The sequence below is a fragment of the Schistocerca cancellata genome, chromosome 4 (assembly GCF_023864275.1).
Source record: "Schistocerca cancellata isolate TAMUIC-IGC-003103 chromosome 4, iqSchCanc2.1, whole genome shotgun sequence".
Lineage (NCBI taxonomy): Eukaryota > Metazoa > Arthropoda > Insecta > Orthoptera > Acrididae > Schistocerca > Schistocerca cancellata.
Genome location: NC_064629.1, coordinates 482,766 through 506,320, shown reverse-complemented (window position 1 = coordinate 506,320; position 23,555 = coordinate 482,766).

The following is a 23,555-nucleotide window of genomic DNA, read 5'->3' as shown; positions in this document are numbered from 1 at the left end:
GCAGCAATAGACCCATGGAGACAAGTCGGCTGGAGGACGATGTATTGAATCGGGACGCAATTTGAGTGATCCATCGTCATTAGGTGGCCCTGAACGTTACAATTCACTATTAGTTTTACGTCCGATTCGAAAATCTTTGACTCACAGCAGAACGGCCATAAGGTGCCCGAGGCAGCAATAGACCCATCGAGACAAGTCTGCTGGAGGACGATGTATTGAATCGGGACGCAATTTGAGTGATCCATCGTCATTAGGTGGCCCTGAACGTTACAATTCACAATCAGTTTTTCGTCCCATTCGAAAATCTTTGACTCACAGCAGAACGGCCATAAGGTGCCCGAGGCAGCAATAGACCCATGGAGACAAGTCGGCTGGAGGACGATGTATTGAATCGGGACGCAATTTGAGTGATCCATCGTCATTAGGTGGCCCTGAATGTTACAATTCACTATCAGTTTTTCGTCCGATTCGAAAATCTTTGACTCACAGCAGAACGGCCATAAGGTGCCCGAGGCAGCAATAGACCCATGCAGACAAGTCTGCTGGAGGACGATGTATTGAATCGGGACGCAATTTGAGTGATCCATCGTCATTAGGTGGCCCTGAACGTTACAATTCACTATCAGTTTTTCGTCCCATTCGATAAACTAGACTCACAGCAGAACGGCCATAAGGTGCCCGAGGCAGCAATAGACCCATGGAGTCAAGTCGGCTGGAGGACGATGTATTGAATCGGGACGCAATTTGTGTGGTCCATCGTCATTAGGTGGCCCTGAATGTTACAATTCACTATCAGTTTTTCGTCCGATTCGAAAATCTTTGACGCACAGCAGAACGGCCATAAGGTGCCCGAGGCTGCAATAGCCCCATGGACACAAGTCTGCTGGAGGACAATGTATTGAATCGGGACGCAATTTGAGTGATCCATCGTCATTAGGTGGCCCTGAACGTTACAATTCACTATCAGTTTTTTGTCCGATTCGAAAATCTTTGACTCACAGCAGAACGGCCATAAGGTGCCCTAGGCAGCAATAGACCCATGGAGACAAGTCGGCTGGAGGACGATGTACTGAATCGGGACGCAATTTGAGTGATCCATCGTCATTAGGTGGCCCTGAACGTTACAATTCACTATCAGTTTTTCGTCCGATTCGAAAATCTTTGACTCACAGCAGAACGGCCATAAGGTGCCCGAGGCAGCAATAGACCCATGGAGACAAGTCTGCTGGAGGACGATGTATTGAATCGGGATGCAATTTGAGTGTTCCATCGTCATTAGGAGGCCCCGAAAGTTACAATTCACTATCAGTTTTTCGTCCGATTCGAAAATCTTTGACTCAAAGCAGAACGGCCATATGGTGCCCGAGGCAGCAATAGACCCATGGAGACAAGTCGGCTGGAGGACGATGTATTGAATCGGGACGCAATTTGAGTGATCCATCGTCATTAGGTGGCCCTGAACGTTACAATTCACTATTAGTTTTACGTCCGATTCGAAAATCTTTGACTCACAGCAGAACGGCCATAAGGTGCCCGAGGCAGCAATAGACCCATCGAGACAAGTCTGCTGGAGGACGATGTATTGAATCGGGACGCAATTTGAGTGATCCATCGTCATTAGGTGGCCCTGAACGTTACAATTCACTATCAGTTTTTCGTCCCATTCGAAAATCTTTGACTCACAGCAGAACGGCCATAAGGTGCCCGAGGCAGCAATAGACCCATGGAGACAAGTCGGCTGGAGGACGATGTATTGAATCGGGACGCAATTTGAGTGATCCATCGTCATTAGGTGGCCCTGAATGTTACAATTCACTATCAGTTTTTCGTCCGATTCGAAAATCTTTGACTCACAGCAGAACGGCCATAAGGTGCCCGAGGCAGCAATAGACCCATGCAGACAAGTCTGCTGGAGGACGATGTATTGAATCGGGACGCAATTTGAGTGATCCATCGTCATTAGGTGGCCCTGAACGTTACAATTCACTATCAGTTTTTCGTCCCATTCGATAAACTAGACTCACAGCAGAACGGCCATAAGGTGCCCGAGGCAGCAATAGACCCATGGAGTCAAGTCGGCTGGAGGACGATGTATTGAATCGGGACGCAATTTGTGTGGTCCATCGTCATTAGGTGGCCCTGAATGTTACAATTCACTATCAGTTTTTCGTCCGATTCGAAAATCTTTGACGCACAGCAGAACGGCCATAAGGTGCCCGAGGCTGCAATAGCCCCATGGACACAAGTCTGCTGGAGGACAATGTATTGAATCGGGACGCAATTTGAGTGATCCATCGTCATTAGGTGGCCCTGAACGTTACAATTCACTATCAGTTTTTTGTCCGATTCGAAAATCTTTGACTCACAGCAGAACGGCCATAAGGTGCCCTAGGCAGCAATAGACCCATGGAGACAAGTCGGCTGGAGGACGATGTATTGAATCGGGACGCAATTTGAGTGATCCATCGTCATTAGGTGGCCCTGAACGTTACAATTCACTATCAGTTTTTCGTCCGATTCGAAAATCTTTGACTCACAGCAGAACGGCCATAAGGTGCCAGATGCAGCAATAGACCCATGGAGACAAGTCGGCTGGTGGACGATGTATTGAATCGGGACGCAATTTGAGTGATCCATCGTCATTAGGTGGCCCTGAAAGTTACAATTCACTATCAGTTTTTCGTCCGATCCGAAATTCTTTGACTCACAGCAGAACAGCCATAGGGTGCCCGAGGCTGCAATAGAACCATGGAGACAAGTCGGCTGGAGGACGATGTATTGAATCGGGACGCAATTTGAGTGATCCATCGTCATTAGGTGGCCCTGAAAGTTACAATTCACTATCAGTTTTTCGTGCGATTCGAAAATCTTTGACTCACAGCAGAACGGCCATAAGGTGCCCGAGGCTGCAATAGCCCCATGGTGACAAGTCTGCTGGAGGACAATGTATTGAATCGGGACGCAATTTGAGTGATCCATCGTCATTAGGTGGCCCTGAACGTTACAATTCACTATCAGTTATTTGTCCGATTCGAAAATCTTTGCCTCACAGCAGAACGGCCATCAGGTGCCCTAGGCAGCAATAGACCCATGGAGACAAGTCGGCTGGAGGACGATGTATTGAATCGGGACGCAATTTGAGTGAACCATCGTCATTAGGTGGCCCTGAACGTTACAATTCACTATCAGTTTTTCGTCCGATTCGAAAATCTTTGACTCACAGCAGAACGGCCATAAGGTGCCCGAGGCAGCAATAGACCCATGGAGACAAGTCTGCTGGAGGACGATGTATTGAATCGGGATGCAATTTGAGTGTTCCATCGTCATTAGGAGGCCCTGAAAGTTACAATTCACTATCAGTTTTTCGTCCGATTCGAAAATCTTTGACTCAAAGCAGAACGGCCATAAGGTGCCCGAGGCAGCAATAGACCCATGGAGACAAGTCGGCTGGAGGACGATGTATTGAATCGGGACGCAATTTGAGTGATCCATCGTCATTAGGTGGCCCTGAACGTTACAATTCACTATCAGTTTTACGTCCGATTCGAAAATCTTTGACTCACAGCAGAACGGCCATAAGGTGCCCGAGGCAGCAATAGACCCATCGAGACAAGTCTGCTGGAGGACGATGTATTGAATCGGGACGCAATTTGAGTGATCCATCGTCATTAGGTGGCCCTGAACGTTACAATTCACTATCAGTTTTTCGTCCCATTCGAAAATCTTTGACTCACAGCAGAACGGCCATAAGGTGCCCGAGGCTGCAATAGCCCCATGGACACAAGTCTGCTGGAGGACAATGTATTGAATCGGGACGCAATTTGAGAGATCCATCGTCATTAGGTGGCCCTGAACGTTACAATTCACTATCAGTTTTTTGTCCGATTCGAAAATCTTTGACTCACAGCAGAACGGCCATAAGGTGCCCTAGGCAGCAATAGACCCATGGAGACAAGTCGGCTGGAGGACGATGTATTGAATCGGGACGCAATTTGAGTGATCCATCGTCATTAGGTGGCCCTGAACGTTACAATTCACTATCAGTTTTTCGTCCGATTCGAAAATCTTTGACTCACAGCAGAACGGCCATAAGGTGCCCGAGGCAGCAATAGACCCATGGAGACAAGTCTGCTGGAGGACGATGTATTGAATCGGGATGCAATTTGAGTGTTCCATCGTCATTAGGAGGCCCTGAAAGTTACAATTCACTATCAGTTTTTCGTCCGATTCGAAAATCTTTGACTCACAGCAGGACGGCCATAAGGTGCCCGAGGCAGCAATGGATCCATGGAGACAAGTCGGCTGGAGGACGATGTATTGAATCGGGACGTAATTTGAGTGATCCATCGTCATTAGGTGGCCCTGAACGTTGCAATTCACTATCAGTTTTTCGTACGATTCGAAAATCTTTGACTCAAAGCAGAACGGCCATAAATTGCCCGAGGCAGCAATAGACCCATGGAGACAAGTCTGCTGGAGGACGATGTATTGAATCGGGACGCAATTTGAGTGTTCCATCGTCATTAGGAGGCCCTGAACGTTACAATTCACTATCAGTTTTTCGTTCGATTCGAAAATCTTTGACTCACAGCAGAACGGCCATAAGGTGCCAGATGCAGCAATAGACCCATGGAGACAAGTCGGCTGGTGGACGATGTATTGTATCGGGACGCAATTTGAGTGATCCATCGTCATTAGGTGGCCCTGAAAGTTACAATTCACTATCAGTTTTTCGTCCGATTCGAAATTCTTTGACTCACAGCAGAACAGCCATAGGGTGCCCGAGGCAGCGTTAGAACCATGGAGACAAGTCGGCTGGAGGACGATGTATTGAATCGGGACGCAATTTGAGTGATCCATCGTCATTAGGTGGCCCTGAACGTTACAGTTCACTATCAGTTTTTCGTCCGATTCGAAAATCTTTGAGTCACAGCAGAACGGCCATAAGGTGCCCGAGGCAGTAATAGACCCATGGAGACAAGTCTGCTGGAGGACGATGTATTGAATCGGGACGCAATTTGAGTGATCCATCGTCATTAGGTGGCCCTGAACGTTACAATTCACTATCAGTTTTTCGTCCCATTCGATAATCTAGACTCACAGCAGAACGGCCATAAGGTGCCCGAGGCAGCAATAGACCCATGGAGTCAAGTCGGCTGGAGGACGATGTATTGAATCGGGACGCAATTTGAGTGATCCATCGTCATTAGGTGGCCCTGAAAGTTACAATTCACTATCAGTTTTTCGTGCGATTCGAAAATCTTTGACTCACAGCAGAACGGCCATAAGGTGCCCGAGGCTGCAATAGCCCCATGGAGACAAGTCTGCTGGAGGACAATGTATTGAATCGGGACGCAATTTGAGTGATCCATCGTCATTAGGTGGCCCTGAAAGTTACAATTCACTATCAGTTTTTCGTGCGATTCGAAAATCTTTGCCTCACAGCAGAACGGCCATAAGGAGCCCGAGGCTGCAATAGCCCCATGGAGACAAGTCTGCTGGAGGACAATGTATTGAATCGGGACGCAATTTGAGTGATCCATCGTCATTAGGTGGCCCTGAACGTTACAATTCACTATCAGTTTTTTGTCCGATTCGAAAATCTTTGCCTCACAGCAGAACGGCCATAAGGTGCCCTAGGCAGCAATAGAGCCATGGAGACAAGTCGGCTGGAGGACGATGTATTGAATCGGGACGCAATTTGAGTGATCCATCGTCATTAGGTGGCCCTGAACGTTACAATTCACTATCAGTTTTTCGTCCGATTCGAAAATCTTTGACTCACAGCAGAACGGCCATAGGGTGCCCGAGGCAGCAATAGACCCATGGAGACAAGTCTGCTGGAGGACGATGTATTGAATCGGGATGCAATTTGAGTGTTCCATCGTCATTAGGAGGCCCTGAAAGTTACAATTCACTATCAGTTTTTCGTCCGATTCGAAAATCTTTGACTCACAGCAGAACGGCCATAAGGTGCCAGATGCAGCAATAGACCCATGGAGACAAGTCGGCTGCTGGACGATGTATTGAATCGGGACGCAATTTGAGTGATCCATCGTCATTAGGTGGCCCTGAAAGTTACAATTCACTATCAGTCTTTCGTCCGATTCGAAATTCTTTGACTCACAGCAGAACAGCCATAGGGTGCCCGAGGCTGCAATAGAACCATGGAGACAAGTCGGCTGGAGGACGATGTATTGAATCGGGACGCAATTTGAGTGATCCATCGTCATTAGGTGGCCCTGAAAGTTACAATTCACTATCAGTTTTTCGTGCGATTCGAAAATCTCTGACTCACAGCAGAACGGCCATAAGGTGCCCGAGGCTGCAATAGCCCCATGGAGACAAGTCTGCTGGAGGACAATGTATTGAATCGGGACGCAATTTGAGTGATCCATCGTCATTAGGTGGCCCTGAACGTTACAATTCACTATCAGTTTTTTGTCCGATTCGAAAATCTTTGCCTCACAGCAGAACGGCCATAAGGTGCCTAGGCAGCAATAGACCCATGGAGACAAGTCGGCTGGAGGACGATGTATTGAATCGGGACGCAATTTGAGTGATCCATCGTCATTAGGTGGCCCTGAACGTTACAATTCACTATCAGTTTTTCGTCCGATTCGAAAATCTTTGACTCACAGCAGAACGGCCATAAGGTGCCCGAGGCAGCAATAGACCCATGGAGACAAGTCTGCTGGAGGACGATGTATTGAATCGGGATGCAATTTGAGTGTTCCATCGTCATTAGGAGGCCCTGAAAGTTACAATTCACTATCAGTTTTTCGTCCGATTCGAAAATCTTTGACTCAAAGCAGAACGGCCATATGGTGCCCGAGGCAGCAATAGACCCATGGAGACAAGTCGGCTGGAGGACGATGTATTGAATCGGGACGCAATTTGAGTGATCCATCGTCATTAGGTGGCCCTGAACGTTACAATTCACTATTAGTTTTACGTCCGATTCGAAAATCTTTGACTCACAGCAGAACGGCCATAAGGTGCCCGAGGCAGCAATAGACCCATCGAGACAAGTCTGCTGGAGGACGATGTATTGAATCGGGACGCAATTTGAGTGATCCATCGTCATTAGGTGGCCCTGAACGTTACAATTCACTATCAGTTTTTCGTCCCATTCGAAAATCTTTGACTCACAGCAGAACGGCCATAAGTTGCCCGAGGCAGCAATAGACCCATGGAGACAAGTCGGCTGGAGGACGATGTATTGAATCGGGACGCAATTTGAGTGATCCATCGTCATTAGGTGGCCCTGAATGTTACAATTCACTATCAGTTTTTCGTCCCATTCGAAAATCTTTGACTCACAGCAGAACGGCCATAAGGTGCCCGAGGCAGCAATAGACCCATGGAGACAAGTCGGCTGGAGGACGATGTATTGAATCGGGACGCAATTTGAGTGATCCATCGTCATTAGGTGGCCCTGAATGTTACAATTCACTATCAGTTTTTCGTCCGATTCGAAAATCTTTGACTCACAGCAGAACGGCCATAAGGTGCCCGAGGCAGCAATAGACCCATGCAGACAAGTCTGCTGGAGGACGATGTATTGAATCGGGACGCAATTTGAGTGATCCATCGTCATTAGGTGGCCCTGAACGTTACAATTCACTATCAGTTTTTCGTCCCATTCGAAAATCTTTGACTCACAGCAGAACGGCCATAAGGTGCCCGAGGCAGCAATAGACCCATGGAGACAAGTCGGCTGGAGGACGATGTATTGAATCGGGACGCAATTTGAGTGATCCATCGTCATTAGGTGGCCCTGAACGTTACAATTCACTATTAGTTTTACGTCCGATTCGAAAATCTTTGACTCACAGCAGAACGGCCATAAGGTGCCCGAGGCAGCAATAGACCCATCGAGACAAGTCTGCTGGAGGACGATGTATTGAATCGGGACGCAATTTGAGTGATCCATCGTCATTAGGTGGCCCTGAACGTTACAATTCACTATCAGTTTTTCGTCCCATTCGAAAATCTTTGACTCACAGCAGAACGGCCATAAGGTGCCCGAGGCAGCAATAGACCCATGGAGACAAGTCGGCTGGAGGACGATGTATTGAATCGGGACGCAATTTGAGTGATCCATCGTCATTAGGTGGCCCTGAATGTTACAATTCACTATCAGTTTTTCGTCCCATTCGAAAATCTTTGACTCACAGCAGAACGGCCATAAGGTGCCCGAGGCAGCAATAGACCCATGGAGACAAGTCGGCTGGAGGACGATGTATTGAATCGGGACGCAATTAGAGTGATCCATCGTCATTAGGTGGCCCTGAACGTTACAATTCACTATCAGTTTTTCGTCCCATTCGATAATCTAGACTCACAGCAGAACGGCCATAAGGTGCCCGAGGCAGCAATAGACCCATGGAGTCAAGTCGGCTGGAGGACGATGTATTGAATCGGGACGCAATTTGTGTGGTCCATCGTCATTAGGTGGCCCTGAATGTTACAATTCACTATCAGTTTTTCGTCCGATTCGAAAATCTTTGACTCACAGCAGAACGGCCATAAGGTGCCCGAGGCTGCAATAGCCCCATGGACACAAGTATGCTGGAGGACAATGTATTGAATCGGGACGCAATTTGAGTGATCCATCGTCATTAGGTGGCCCTGAACGTTACAATTCACTATCAGTTTTTTGTCCGATTCGAAAATCTTTGACTCACAGCAGAACGGCCATAAGGTGCCCTAGGCAGCAATAGACCCATGGAGACAAGTCGGCTGGAGGACGATGTATTGAATCGGGACGCAATTTGAGTGATCCATCGTCATTAGGTGGCCCTGAACGTTACAATTCACTATCAGTTTTTCGTCCGATTCGAAAATCTGACTCACAGCAGAACGGCCATAAGGTGCCCGAGGCAGCAATAGACCCATGGAGACAAGTCTGCTGGAGGACGATGTATTGAATCGGGATGCAATTTGAGTGTTCCATCGTCATTAGGAGGCCCTGAAAGTTACAATTCACTATCAGTTTTTCGTCCGATTCGAAAATCTTTGACTCACAGCAGGACGGCCATAAGGTGCCCGAGGCAGCAATGGAACCATGGAGACAAGTCGGCTGGAGGACGATGTATTGAATCGGGACGTAATTTGAGTGATCCATCGTCATTAGGTGGCCCTGAACGTTGCAATTCACTATCAGTTTTTCGTACGATTCGAAAATCTTTGACTCAAAGCAGAACGGCCATAAATTGCCCGAGGCAGCAATAGACCCATGGAGACAAGTCTGCTGGAGGACGATGTATTGAATCGGGACGCAATTTGAGTGTTCCATCGTCATTAGGAGGCCCTGAACGTTACAATTCACTATCAGTTTTTCGTTCGATTCGAAAATCTTTGACTCACAGCAGAACGGCCGTAAGGTGCCAGATGCAGCAATAGACCCATGGAGACAAGTCGGCTGGTGGACGATGTATTGAATCGGGACGCAATTTGAGTGATCCATCGTCATTAGGTGGCCCTGAAAGTTACAATTCACTATCAGTTTTTCGTGCGATTCGAAAATCTTTGACTCACAGCAGAACGGCCATAAGGTGCCCGAGGCTGCAATAGCCCCATGGAGACAAGTCTGCTGGAGGACAATGTATTGAATCGGGACGCAATTTGAGTGATCCATCGTCATTAGGTGGCCCTGAACGTTACAATTCACTATCAGTTTTTTGTCCGATTCGAAAATCTTTGCCTCACAGCAGAACGGCCATAAGGTGCCCTAGGCAGCAATAGAGCCATGGAGACAAGTCGGCTGGAGGACGATGTATTGAATCGGGACGCAATTTGAGTGATCCATCGTCATTAGGTGGCCCTGAACGTTACAATTCACTATCAGTTTTTCGTCCGATTCGAAAATCTTTGACTCAAAGCAGAACGGCCATAGGGTGCCCGAGGCAGCAATAGACCCATGGAGACAAGTCTGCTGGAGGACGATGTATTGAATCGGGATGCAATTTGAGTGTTCCATCGTCATTAGGAGGCCCTGAAAGTTACAATTCACTATCAGTTTTTCGTCCGTTTCCAAAATCTTTGACTCACAGCAGAACGGCCATAAGGTGCCAGATGCAGCAATAGACCCATGGAGACAAGTCGGCTGGTGGACGATGTATTGAATCGGGACGCAATTTGAGTGATCCATCGTCATTAGGTGGCCCTGAACGTTACAATTCACTATTAGTTTTACGTCCGATTCGAAAATCTTTGACTCACAGCAGAACGGCCATAAGGTGCCCGAGGCAGCAATAGACCCATCGAGACAAGTCTGCTGGAGGACGATGTATTGAATCGGGACGCAATTTGAGTGATCCATCGTCATTAGGTGGCCCTGAACGTTACAATTCACTATCAGTTTTTCGTCCCATTCGAAAATCTTTGACTCACAGCAGAACGGCCATAAGGTGCCCGAGGCAGCAATAGACCCATGGAGACAAGTCGGCTGGAGGACGATGTATTGAATCGGGACGCAATTTGAGTGATCCATCGTCATTAGGTGGCCCTGAACGTTACAGTTCACTATCAGTTTTTCGTCCGATTCGAAAATCTTTGACTCACAGCAGAACGGCCATAAGGTGCCCGAGGCAGTAATAGACCCATGGAGACAAGTCTGCTGGAGGACGATGTATTGAATCGGGACGCAATTTGAGTGATCCATCGTCATTAGGTGGCCCTGAACGTTACAATTCACTATCAGTTTTTCGTCCCATTCGATAATCTAGACTCACAGCAGAACGGCCATAAGGTGCCCGAGGCAGCAATAGACCCATGGAGTCAAGTCGGCTGGAGGACGATGTATTGAATCGGGACGCAATTTGAGTGATCCATCGTCATTAGGTGGCCCTGAAAGTTACAATTCACTATCAGTTTTTCGTGCGATTCGAAAATCTTTGACTCACAGCAGAACGGCCATAAGGTGCCCGAGGCTGCAATAGCCCCATGGAGACAAGTCTGCTGGAGGACAATGTATTGAATCGGGACGCAATTTGAGTGATCCATCGTCATTAGGTGGCCCTGAAAGTTACAATTCACTATCAGTTTTTCGTGCAATTCGAAAATCTTTGCCTCACAGCAGAACGGCCATAAGGTGCCCGAGGCTGCAATAGCCCCATGGAGACAAGTCTGCTGGAGGACAATGTATTGAATCGGGACGCAATTTGAGTGATCCATCGTCATTAGGTGGCCCTGAACGTTACAATTCACTATCAGTTTTTTGTCCGATTCGAAAATCTTTGCCTCACAGCAGAACGGCCATAAGGTGCCCTAGGCAGCAATAGAGCCATGGAGACAAGTCGGCTGGAGGACGATGTATTGAATCGGGACGCAATTTGAGTGATCCATCGTCATTAGGTGGCCCTGAACGTTACAATTCACTATCAGTTTTTCGTCCGATTCGAAAATCTTTGACTCAAAGCAGAACGGCCATAGGGTGCCCGAGGCAGCAATAGACCCATGGAGACAAGTCTGCTGGAGGACGATGTATTGAATCGGGATGCAATTTGAGTGTTCCATCGTCATTAGGAGGCCCTGAAAGTTACAATTCACTATCAGTTTTTCGTCCGTTTCGAAAATCTTTGACTCACAGCAGAACGGCCATAAGGTGCCAGATGCAGCAATAGACCCATGGAGACAAGTCGGCTGGTGGACGATGTATTGAATCGGGACGCAATTTGAGTGATCCATCGTCATTAGGTGGCCCTGAAAGTTACAATTCACTATCAGTTTTTCGTCCGATTCGAAATTCTTTGACTCACAGCAGAACAGCCATAGGGTGCCCGAGGCTGCAATAGAACCATTGAGACAAGTCGGCTGGAGGACGATGTATTGAATCGGGACGCAATTTGAGTGATCCATCGTCATTAGGTGGCCCTGAAAGTTACAATTCACTATCAGTTTTTCGTGCGATTCGAAAATCTTTGACTCACAGCAGAACGGCCATAAGGTGCCCGAGGCTGCAATAGCCCCATGGAGACAAGTCTGCTGGAGGACAATGTATTGAATCGGGACGCAATTTGAGTGATCCATCGTCATTAGGTGGCCCTGAACGTTACAATTCACTATCAGTTTTTTGTCCGATTCGAAAATCTTCGCCTCACAGCAGAACGGCCATAAGGTGCCCTAGGCAGCAATAGACCCATGGAGACAAGTCGGCTGGAGGACGATGTATTGAATCGGGACGCAATTTGAGTGATCCATCGTCATTAGGTGGCCCTGAACGTTACAATTCACTATCAGTTTTTCGTCCGATTCGAAAATCTTTGACTCACAGCAGAACGGCCATAAGGTGCCCGAGGCAGCAATAGACCCATGGAGACAAGTCTGCTGGAGGACGATGTATTGAATCGGGATGCAATTTGAGTGTTCCATCGTCATTAGGAGGCCCCGAAAGTTACAATTCACTATCAGTTTTTCGTCCGATTCGAAAATCTTTGACTCAAAGCAGAACGGCCATATGGTGCCCGAGGCAGCAATAGACCCATGGAGACAAGTCGGCTGGAGGACGATGTATTGAATCGGGACGCAATTTGAGTGATCCATCGTCATTAGGTGGCCCTGAACGTTACAATTCACTATTAGTTTTACGTCCGATTCGAAAATCTTTGACTCACAGCAGAACGGCCATAAGGTGCCCGAGGCAGCAATAGACCCATCGAGACAAGTCTGCTGGAGGACGATGTATTGAATCGGGATGCAATTTGAGTGTTCCATCGTCATTAGGAGGCCCTGAAAGTTACAATTCACTATCAGTTTTTCGTCCGATTCGAAAATCTTTGACTCACAGCAGGACGGCCATAAGGTGCCCGAGGCAGCAATGGATCCATGGAGACAAGTCGGCTGGAGGACGATGTATTGAATCGGGACGTAATTTGAGTGATCCATCGTCATTAGGTGGCCCTGAACGTTGCAATTCACTATCAGTTTTTCGTACGATTCGAAAATCTTTGACTCAAAGCAGAACGGCCATAAATTGCCCGAGGCAGCAATAGACCCATGGAGACAAGTCTGCTGGAGGACGATGTATTGAATCGGGACGCAATTTGAGTGTTCCATCGTCATTAGGAGGCCCTGAACGTTACAATTCACTATCAGTTTTTCGTTCGATTCGAAAATCTTTGACTCACAGCAGAACGGCCATAAGGTGCCAGATGCAGCAATAGACCCATGGAGACAAGTCGGCTGGTGGACGATGTATTGAATCGGGACGCAATTTGAGTGATCCATCGTCATTAGGTGGCCCTGAAAGTTACAATTCACTATCAGTTTTTCGTCCGATTCGAAATTCTTTGACTCACAGCAGAACAGCCATAGGGTGCCCGAGGCAGCGTTAGAACCATGGAGACAAGTCGGCTGGAGGACGATGTATTGAATCGGGACGCAATTTGAGTGATCCATCGTCATTAGGTGGCCCTGAACGTTACAGTTCACTATCAGTTTTTCGTCCGATTCGAAAATCTTTGAGTCACAGCAGAACGGCCATAAGGTGCCCGAGGCAGTAATAGACCCATGGAGACAAGTCTGCTGGAGGACGATGTATTGAATCGGGACGCAATTTGAGTGATCCATCGTCATTAGGTGGCCCTGAACGTTACAATTCACTATCAGTTTTTCGTCCCATTCGAAAATCTTTGACTCACAGCAGAACGGCCATAAGGTGCCCGAGGCTGCAATAGCCCCATGGAGACAAGTCTGCTGGAGGACAATGTATTGAATCGGGACGCAATTTGAGTGATCCATCGTCATTAGGTGGCCCTGAAAGTTACAATTCACTATCAGTTTTTCGTGCGATTCGAAAATCTTTGCCTCACAGCAGAACGGCCATAAGGAGCCCGAGGCTGCAATAGCCCCATGGAGACAAGTCTGCTGGAGGACAATGTATTGAATCGGGACGCAATTTGAGTGATCCATCGTCATTAGGTGGCCCTGAAAGTTACAATTCACTATCAGTTTTTTGTCCGATTCGAAAATCTTTGCCTCACAGCAGAACGGCCATAAGGTGCCCTAGGCAGCAATAGAGCCATGGAGACAAGTCGGCTGGAGGACGATGTATTGAATCGGGACGCAATTTGAGTGATCCATCGTCATTAGGTGGCCCTGAACGTTACAATTCACTATCAGTTTTTCGTCCGATTCGAAAATCTTTGACTCACAGCAGAACGGCCATAGGGTGCCCGAGGCAGCAATAGACCCATGGAGACAAGTCTGCTGGAGGACGATGTATTGAATCGGGATGCAATTTGAGTGTTCCATCGTCATTAGGAGGCCCTGAAAGTTACAATTCACTATCAGTTTTTCGTCCGATTCGAAAATCTTTGACTCACAGCAGAACGGCCATAAGGTGCCAGATGCAGCAATAGACCCATGGAGACAAGTCGGCTGCTGGACGATGTATTGAATCGGGACGCAATTTGAGTGATCCATCGTCATTAGGTGGCCCTGAAAGTTACAATTCACTATCAGTTTTTCGTCCGATTCGAAATTCTTTGACTCACAGCAGAACAGCCATAGGGTGCCCGAGGCTGCAATAGAACCATGGAGACAAGTCGGCTGGAGGACGATGTATTGAATCGGGACGCAATTTGAGTGATCCATCGTCATTAGGTGGCCCTGAAAGTTACAATTCACTATCAGTTTTTCGTGCGATTCGAAAATCTCTGACTCACAGCAGAACGGCCATAAGGTGCCCGAGGCTGCAATAGCCCCATGGAGACAAGTCTGCTGGAGGACAATGTATTGAATCGGGACGAAATTTGAGTGATCCATCGTCATTAGGTGGCCCTGAACGTTACAATTCACTATCAGTTTTTTGTCCGATTCGAAAATCTTTGCCTCACAGCAGAACGGCCATAAGGTGCCTAGGCAGCAATAGACCCATGGAGACAAGTCGGCTGGAGGACGATGTATTGAATCGGGACGCAATTTGAGTGATCCATCGTCATTAGGTGGCCCTGAACGTTACAATTCACTATCAGTTTTTCGTCCGATTCGAAAATCTTTGACTCACAGCAGAACGGCCATAAGGTGCCCGAGGCAGCAATAGACCCATGGAGACAAGTCTGCTGGAGGACGATGTATTGAATCGGGATGCAATTTGAGTGTTCCATCGTCATTAGGAGGCCCCGAAAGTTACAATTCACTATCAGTTTTTCGTCCGATTCGAAAATCTTTGACTCAAAGCAGAACGGCCATATGGTGCCCGAGGCAACAATAGACCCATGGAGACAAGTCGGCTGGAGGACGATATATTGAATCGGGACGCAATTTGAGTGATCCATCGTCATTAGGTGGCCCTGAACGTTACAATTCACTATTAGTTTTACGTCCGATTCAAAAATCTTTGACTCACAGCAGAACGGCCATAAGGTGCCCGAGGCAGCAATAGACCCATCGAGACAAGTCTGCTGGAGGACGATGTATTGAATCGGGACGCAATTTGAGTGATCCATCGTCATTAGGTGGCCCTGAACGTTACAATTCACTATCAGTTTTTCGTCCCATTCGAAAATCTTTGACTCACAGCAGAACGGCCATAAGTTGCCCGAGGCAGCAATAGACCCATGGAGACAAGTCGGCTGGAGGACGATGTATTGAATCGGGACGCAATTTGAGTGATCCATCGTCATTAGGTGGCCCTGAATGTTACAATTCACTATCAGTTTTTCGTCCCATTCGAAAATCTTTGACTCACAGCAGAACGGCCATAAGGTGCCCGAGGCAGCAATAGACCCATGGAGACAAGTCGGCTGGAGGACGATGTATTGAATCGGGACGCAATTTGAGTGATCCATCGTCATTAGGTGGCCCTGAATGTTACAATTCACTATCAGTTTTTCGTCCGATTCGAAAATCTTTGACTCACAGCAGAACGGCCATAAGGTGCCCGAGGCAGCAATAGACCCATGCAGACAAGTCTGCTGGAGGACGATGTATTGAATCGGGACGCAATTTGAGTGATCCATCGTCATTAGGTGGCCCTGAACGTTACAATTCACTATCAGTTTTTCGTCCCATTCGAAAATCTTTGACTCACAGCAGAACGGCCATAAGGTGCCCGAGGCAGCAATAGACCCATGGAGACAAGTCGGCTGGAGGACGATGTATTGAATCGGGACGCAATTTGAGTGATCCATCGTCATTAGGTGGCCCTGAACGTTACAATTCACTATTAGTTTTACGTCCGATTCGAAAATCTTTGACTCACAGCAGAACGGCCATAAGGTGCCCGAGGCAGCAATAGACCCATCGAGACAAGTCTGCTGGAGGACGATGTATTGAATCGGGACGCAATTTGAGTGATCCATCGTCATTAGGTGGCCCTGAACGTTACAATTCACTATCAGTTTTTCGTCCCATTCGAAAATCTTTGACTCACAGCAGAACGGCCATAAGGTGCCCGAGGCAGCAATAGACCCATGGAGACAAGTCGGCTGGAGGACGATGTATTGAATCGGGACGCAATTTGAGTGATCCATCGTCATTAGGTGGCCCTGAATGTTACAATTCACTATCAGTTTTTCGTCCCATTCGAAAATCTTTGACTCACAGCAGAACGGCCATAAGGTGCCCGAGGCAGCAATAGACCCATGGAGACAAGTCGGCTGGAGGACGATGTATTGAATCGGGACGCAATTAGAGTGATCCATCGTCATTAGGTGGCCCTGAACGTTACAATTCACTATCAGTTTTTCGTCCCATTCGATAATCTAGACTCACAGCAGAACGGCCATAAGGTGCCCGAGGCAGCAATAGACCCATGGAGTCAAGTCGGCTGGAGGACGATGTATTGAATCGGGACGCAATTTGTGTGGTCCATCGTCATTAGGTGGCCCTGAATGTTACAATTCACTATCAGTTTTTCGTCCGATTCGAAAATCTTTGACTCACAGCAGAACGGCCATAAGGTGCCCGAGGCTGCAATAGCCCCATGGACACAAGTATGCTGGAGGACAATGTATTGAATCGGGACGCAATTTGAGTGATCCATCGTCATTAGGTGGCCCTGAACGTTACAATTCACTATCAGTTTTTTGTCCGATTCGAAAATCTTTGACTCACAGCAGAACGGCCATAAGGTGCCCTAGGCAGCAATAGACCCATGGAGACAAGTCGGCTGGAGGACGATGTATTGAATCGGGACGCAATTTGAGTGATCCATCGTCATTAGGTGGCCCTGAACGTTACAATTCACTATCAGTTTTTCGTCCGATTCGAAAATCTGACTCACAGCAGAACGGCCATAAGGTGCCCGAGGCAGCAATAGACCCATGGAGACAAGTCTGCTGGAGGACGATGTATTGAATCGGGATGCAATTTGAGTGTTCCATCGTCATTAGGAGGCCCTGAAAGTTACAATTCACTATCAGTTTTTCGTCCGATTCGAAAATCTTTGACTCACAGCAGGACGGCCATAAGGTGCCCGAGGCAGCAATGGAACCATGGAGACAAGTCGGCTGGAGGACGATGTATTGAATCGGGACGTAATTTGAGTGATCCATCGTCATTAGGTGGCCCTGAACGTTGCAATTCACTATCAGTTTTTCGTACGATTCGAAAATCTTTGACTCAAAGCAGAACGGCCATAAATTGCCCGAGGCAGCAATAGACCCATGGAGACAAGTCTGCTGGAGGACGATGTATTGAATCGGGACGCAATTTGAGTGTTCCATCGTCATTAGGAGGCCCTGAACGTTACAATTCACTATCAGTTTTTCGTTCGATTCGAAAATCTTTGACTCACAGCAGAACGGCCGTAAGGTGCCAGATGCAGCAATAGACCCATGGAGACAAGTCGGCTGGTGGACGATGTATTGAATCGGGACGCAATTTGAGTGATCCATCGTCATTAGGTGGCCCTGAAAGTTACAATTCACTATCAGTTTTTCGTCCGATTCGAAATTCTTTGACTCACAGCAGAACAGCCATAGGGTGCCCGAGGCAGCGTTAGAACCATGGAGACAAGTCGGCTGGAGGACGATGTATTGAATCGGGACGCAATTTGAGTGATCCATCGTCATTAGGTGGCCCTGAACGTTACAGTTCACTATCAGTTTTTCGTCCGATTCGAAAATCTTTGACTCACAGCAGACCGGCCATAAGGTGCCCGAGGCAGTAATAGACCCATGGAGACAAGTCTGCTGGAGGACGATGTATTGAATCGGGACGCAATTTGAGTGATCCATCGTCATTAGGTGGCCCTGAACGTTACAATTCACTATCAGTTTTTCGTCCCATTCGATAATCTAGACTCACAGCAGAACGGCCATAAGGTGCCCGAGGCAGCAATAGACCCATGGAGTCAAGTCGGCTGGAGGACGATGTATTGAATCGGGACGCAATTTGAGTGATCCATCGTCATTAGGTGGCCCTGAAAGTTACAATTCACTATCAGTTTTTCGTGCGATTCGAAAATCTTTGACTCACAGCAGAACGGCCATAAGGTGCCCGAGGCTGCAATAGCCCCATGGAGACAAGTCTGCTGGAGGACAATGTATTGAATCGGGACGCAATTTGAGTGATCCATCGTCATTAGGTGGCCCTGAAAGTTACAATTCACTATCAGTTTTTCGTGCGATTCGAAAATCTTTGACTCACAGCAGAACGGCCATAAGGTGCCCGAGGCTGCAATAGCCCCATGGAGACAAGTCTGCTGGAGGACAATGTATTGAATCGGGACGCAATTTGAGTGATCCATCGTCATTAGGTGGCCCTGAACGTTACAATTCACTATCAGTTTTTTGTCCGATTCGAAAATCTTTGCCTCACAGCAGAACGGCCATAAGGTGCCCTAGGCAGCAATAGAGCCATGGAGACAAGTCGGCTGGAGGACGATGTATTGAATCGGGACGCAATTTGAGTGATCCATCGTCATTAGGTGGCCCTGAACGTTACAATTCACTATCAGTTTTTCGTCCGATTCGAAAATCTTTGACTCAAAGCAGAACGGCCATAGGGTGCCCGAGGCAGCAATAGACCCATGGAGACAAGTCTGCTGGAGGACGATGTATTGAATCGGGATGCAATTTGAGTGTTCCATCGTCATTAGGAGGCCCTGAAAGTTACAATTCACTATCAGTTTTTCGTCCGTTTCCAAAATCTTTGACTCACAGCAGAACGGCCATAAGGTGCCAGATGCAGCAATAGACCCATGGAGACAAGTCGGCTGGTGGACGATGTATTGAATCGGGACGCAATTTGAGTGATCCATCGTCATTAGGTGGCCCTGAACGTTACAATTCACTATTAGTTTTACGTCCGATTCGAAAATCTTTGACTCACAGCAGAACGGCCATAAGGTGCCCGAGGCAGCAATAGACCCATCGAGACAAGTCTGCTGGAGGACGATGTATTGAATCGGGACGCAATTTGAGTGATCCATCGTCATTAGGTGGCCCTGAACGTTACAATTCACTATCAGTTTTTCGTCCCATTCGAAAATCTTTGACTCACAGCAGAACGGCCATAAGGTGCCCGAGGCAGCAATAGACCCATGGAGACAAGTCGGCTGGAGGACGATGTATTGAATCGGGACGCAATTTGAGTGATCCATCGTCATTAGGTGGCCCTGAACGTTACAGTTCACTATCAGTTTTTCGTCCGATTCGAAAATCTTTGACTCACAGCAGAACGGCCATAAGGTGCCCGAGGCAGTAATAGACCCATGGAGACAAGTCTGCTGGAGGACGATGTATTGAATCGGGACGCAATTTGAGTGATCCATCGTCATTAGGTGGCCCTGAACGTTACAATTCACTATCAGTTTTTCGTCCCATTCGATAATCTAGACTCACAGCAGAACGGCCATAAGGTGCCCGAGGCAGCAATAGACCCATGGAGTCAAGTCGGCTGGAGGACGATGTATTGAATCGGGACGCAATTTGAGTGATCCATCGTCATTAGGTGGCCCTGAAAGTTACAATTCACTATCAGTTTTTCGTGCGATTCGAAAATCTTTGACTCACAGCAGAACGGCCATAAGGTGCCCGAGGCTGCAATAGCCCCATGGAGACAAGTCTGCTGGAGGACAATGTATTGAATCGGGACGCAATTTGAGTGATCCATCGTCATTAGGTGGCCCTGAAAGTTACAATTCACTATCAGTTTTTCGTGCGATTCGAAAATCTTTGCCTCACAGCAGAACGGCCATAAGGTGCCCGAGGCTGCAATAGCCCCATGGAGACAAGTCTGCTGGAGGACAATGTATTGAATCGGGACGCAATTTGAGTGATCCATCGTCATTAGGTGGCCCTGAACGTTACAATTCACTATCAGTTTTTTGTCCGATTCGAAAATCTTTGCCTCACAGCAGAACGGCCATAAGGTGCCCTAGGCAGCAATAGAGCCATGGAGACAAGTCGGCTGGAGGACGATGTATTGAATCGGGACGCAATTTGAGTGATCCATCGTCATTAGGTGGCCCTGAACGTTACAATTCACTATCAGTTTTTCGTCCGATTCGAAAATCTTTGACTCAAAGCAGAACGGCCATAGGGTGCCCGAGGCAGCAATAGACCCATGGAGACAAGTCTGCTGGAGGACGATGTATTGAATCGGGATGCAATTTGAGTGTTCCATTATCATTAGGAGGCCCTGAAAGTTACAATTCACTATCAGTTTTTCGTCCGTTTCGAAAATCTTTGACTCACAGCAGAACGGCCATAAGGTGCCAGAAGCAGCAATAGACCCATGGAGACAAGTCGGCTGGTGGACGATGTATTGAATCGGGACGCAATTTGAGTGATCCATCGTCATTAGGTGGCCCTGAAAGTTACAATTCACTATCAGTTTTTCGTCCGATTCGAAATTCTTTGACTCACAGCAGAACAGCCATAGGGTGCCCGAGGCTGCAATAGAACCATTGAGACAAGTCGGCTGGAGGACGATGTATTGAATCGGGACGCAATTTGAGTGATCCATCGTCATTAGGTGGCCCTGAAAGTTACAATTCACTATCAGTTTTTCGTGCGATTCGAAAATCTTTGACTCACAGCAGAACGGCCATAAGGTGCCCGAGGCTGCAATAGCCCCATGGAGACAAGTCTGCTGGAGGACAATGTATTGAATCGGGACGCAATTTGAGTGATCCATCGTCATTAGGTGGCCCTGAACGTTACAATTCACTATCAGTTTTTTGTCCGATTCGAAAATCTTCGCCTCACAGCAGAACGGCCATAAGGTGCCCTAGGCAGCAATAGACCCATGGAGACAAGTCGGCTGGAGGACGATGTATTGAATCGGGACGCAATTTGAGTGATCCATCGTCATTAGGTGGCCCTGAACGTTACAATTCACTATCAGTTTTTCGTCCGATTCGAAAATCTTTGACTCACAGCAGAACGGCCATAAGGTGCCCGAGGCAGCAATAGACCCATGGAGACAAGTCTGCTGGAGGACGATGTATTGAATCGGGATGCAATTTGAGTGTTCCATCGTCATTAGGAGGCCCCGAAAGTTACAATTCACTATCAGTTTTTCGTCCGATTCGAAAATCTTTGACTCAAAGCAGAACGGCCATATGGTGCCCGAGGCAGCAATAGACCCATGGAGACAAGTCGGCTGGAGGACGATGTATTGAATCGGGACGCAATTTGAGTGATCCATCGTCATTAGGTGGCCCTGAACGTTACAATTCACTATTAGTTTTACGTCCGATTCGAAAATCTTTGACTCACAGCAGAACGGCCATAAGGTGCCCGAGGCAGCAATAGACCCATCGAGACAAGTCTGCTGGAGGACGATGTATTGAATCGGGACGCAATTTGAGTGATCCATCGTCATTAGGTGGCCCTGAACGTTACAATTCACTATCAGTTTTTCGTCCCATTCGAAAATCTTTGACTCACAGCAGAACGGCCATAAGGTGCCCGAGGCAGCAATAGACCCATGGAGACAAGTCGGCTGGAGGACGATGTATTGAATCGGGACGCAATTTGAGTGATCCATCGTCATTAGGTGGCCCTGAACGTTACAGTTCACTATCAGTTTTTCGTCCGATTCGAAAATCTTTGACTCACAGCAGAACGGCCATAAGGTGCCCGAGGCAGTAATAGACCCATGGAGACAAGTCTGCTGGAGGACGATGTATTGAATCGGGACGCAATTTGAGTGATCCATCGTCATTAGGTGGCCCTGAACGTTACAATTCACTATCAGTTTTTCGTCCCATTCTATAATCTAGACTCACAGCAGAACGGCCATAAGGTGCCCGAGGCAGCAATAGACCCATGGAGTCAAGTCGGCTGGAGGACGATGTATTGAATCGGGACGCAATTTGAGTGATCCATCGTCATTAGGTGGCCCTGAAAGTTACAATTCACTATCAGTTTTTCGTGCGATTCGAAAATCTTTGACTCACAGCAGAACGGCCATAAGGTGCCCGAGGCTGCAATAGCCCCATGGAGACAAGTCTGCTGGAGGACAATGTATTGAATCGGGACGCAATTTGAGTGATCCATCGTCATTAGGTGGCCCTGAACGTTACAATTCACTATCAGTTTTTTGTCCGATTCGAAAATCTTTGCCTCACAGCAGAACGGCCATAAGGTGCCCTAGGCAGCAATAGAGCCATGGAGACAAGTCGGCTGGAGGACGATGTATTGAATCGGGACGCAATTTGAGTGATCCATCGTCATTAGGTGGCCCTGAACGTTACAATTCACTATCAGTTTTTCGTCCGATTCGAAAATCTTTGACTCAAAGCAGAACGGCCATAGGGTGCCCGAGGCAGCAATAGACCCATGGAGACAAGTCTGCTGGAGGACAATGTATTGAATCGGGATGCAATTTGAGTGTTCCATCGTCATTAGGAGGCCCTGAAAGTTACAATTCACTATCAGTTTTTCGTCCGTTTCCAAAATCTTTGACTCACAGCAGAACGGCCATAAGGTGCCAGATGCAGCAATAGACCCATGGAGACAAGTCGGCTGGTGGACGATGTATTGAATCGGGACGCAATTTGAGTGATCCATCGTCATTAGGTGGCCCTGAACGTTACAATTCACTATTAGTTTTACGTCCGATTCGAAAATCTTTGACTCACAGCAGAACGGCCATAAGGTGCCCGAGGCAGCAATAGACCCATCGAGACAAGTCTGCTGGAGGACGATGTATTGAATCGGGACGCAATTTGAGTGATCCATCGTCATTAGGTGGCCCTGAACGTTACAATTCACTATCAGTTTTTCGTCCCATTCGAAAATCTTTGACTCACAGCAGAACGGCCATAAGGTGCCCGAGGCAGCAATAGACCCATGGAGACAAGTCGGCTGGAGGACGATGTATTGAATCGGGACGCAATTTGAGTGATCCATCGTCATTAGGTGGCCCTGAACGTTACAGTTCACTATCAGTTTTTCGTCCGATTCGAAAATCTTTGACTCACAGCAGAACGGCCATAAGGTGCCCGAGGCAGTAATAGACCCATGGAGACAAGTCTGCTGGAGGACGATGTATTGAATCGGGACGCAATTTGAGTGATCCATCGTCATTAGGTGGCCCTGAACGTTACAATTCACTATCAGTTTTTCGTCCCATTCGATAATCTAGACTCA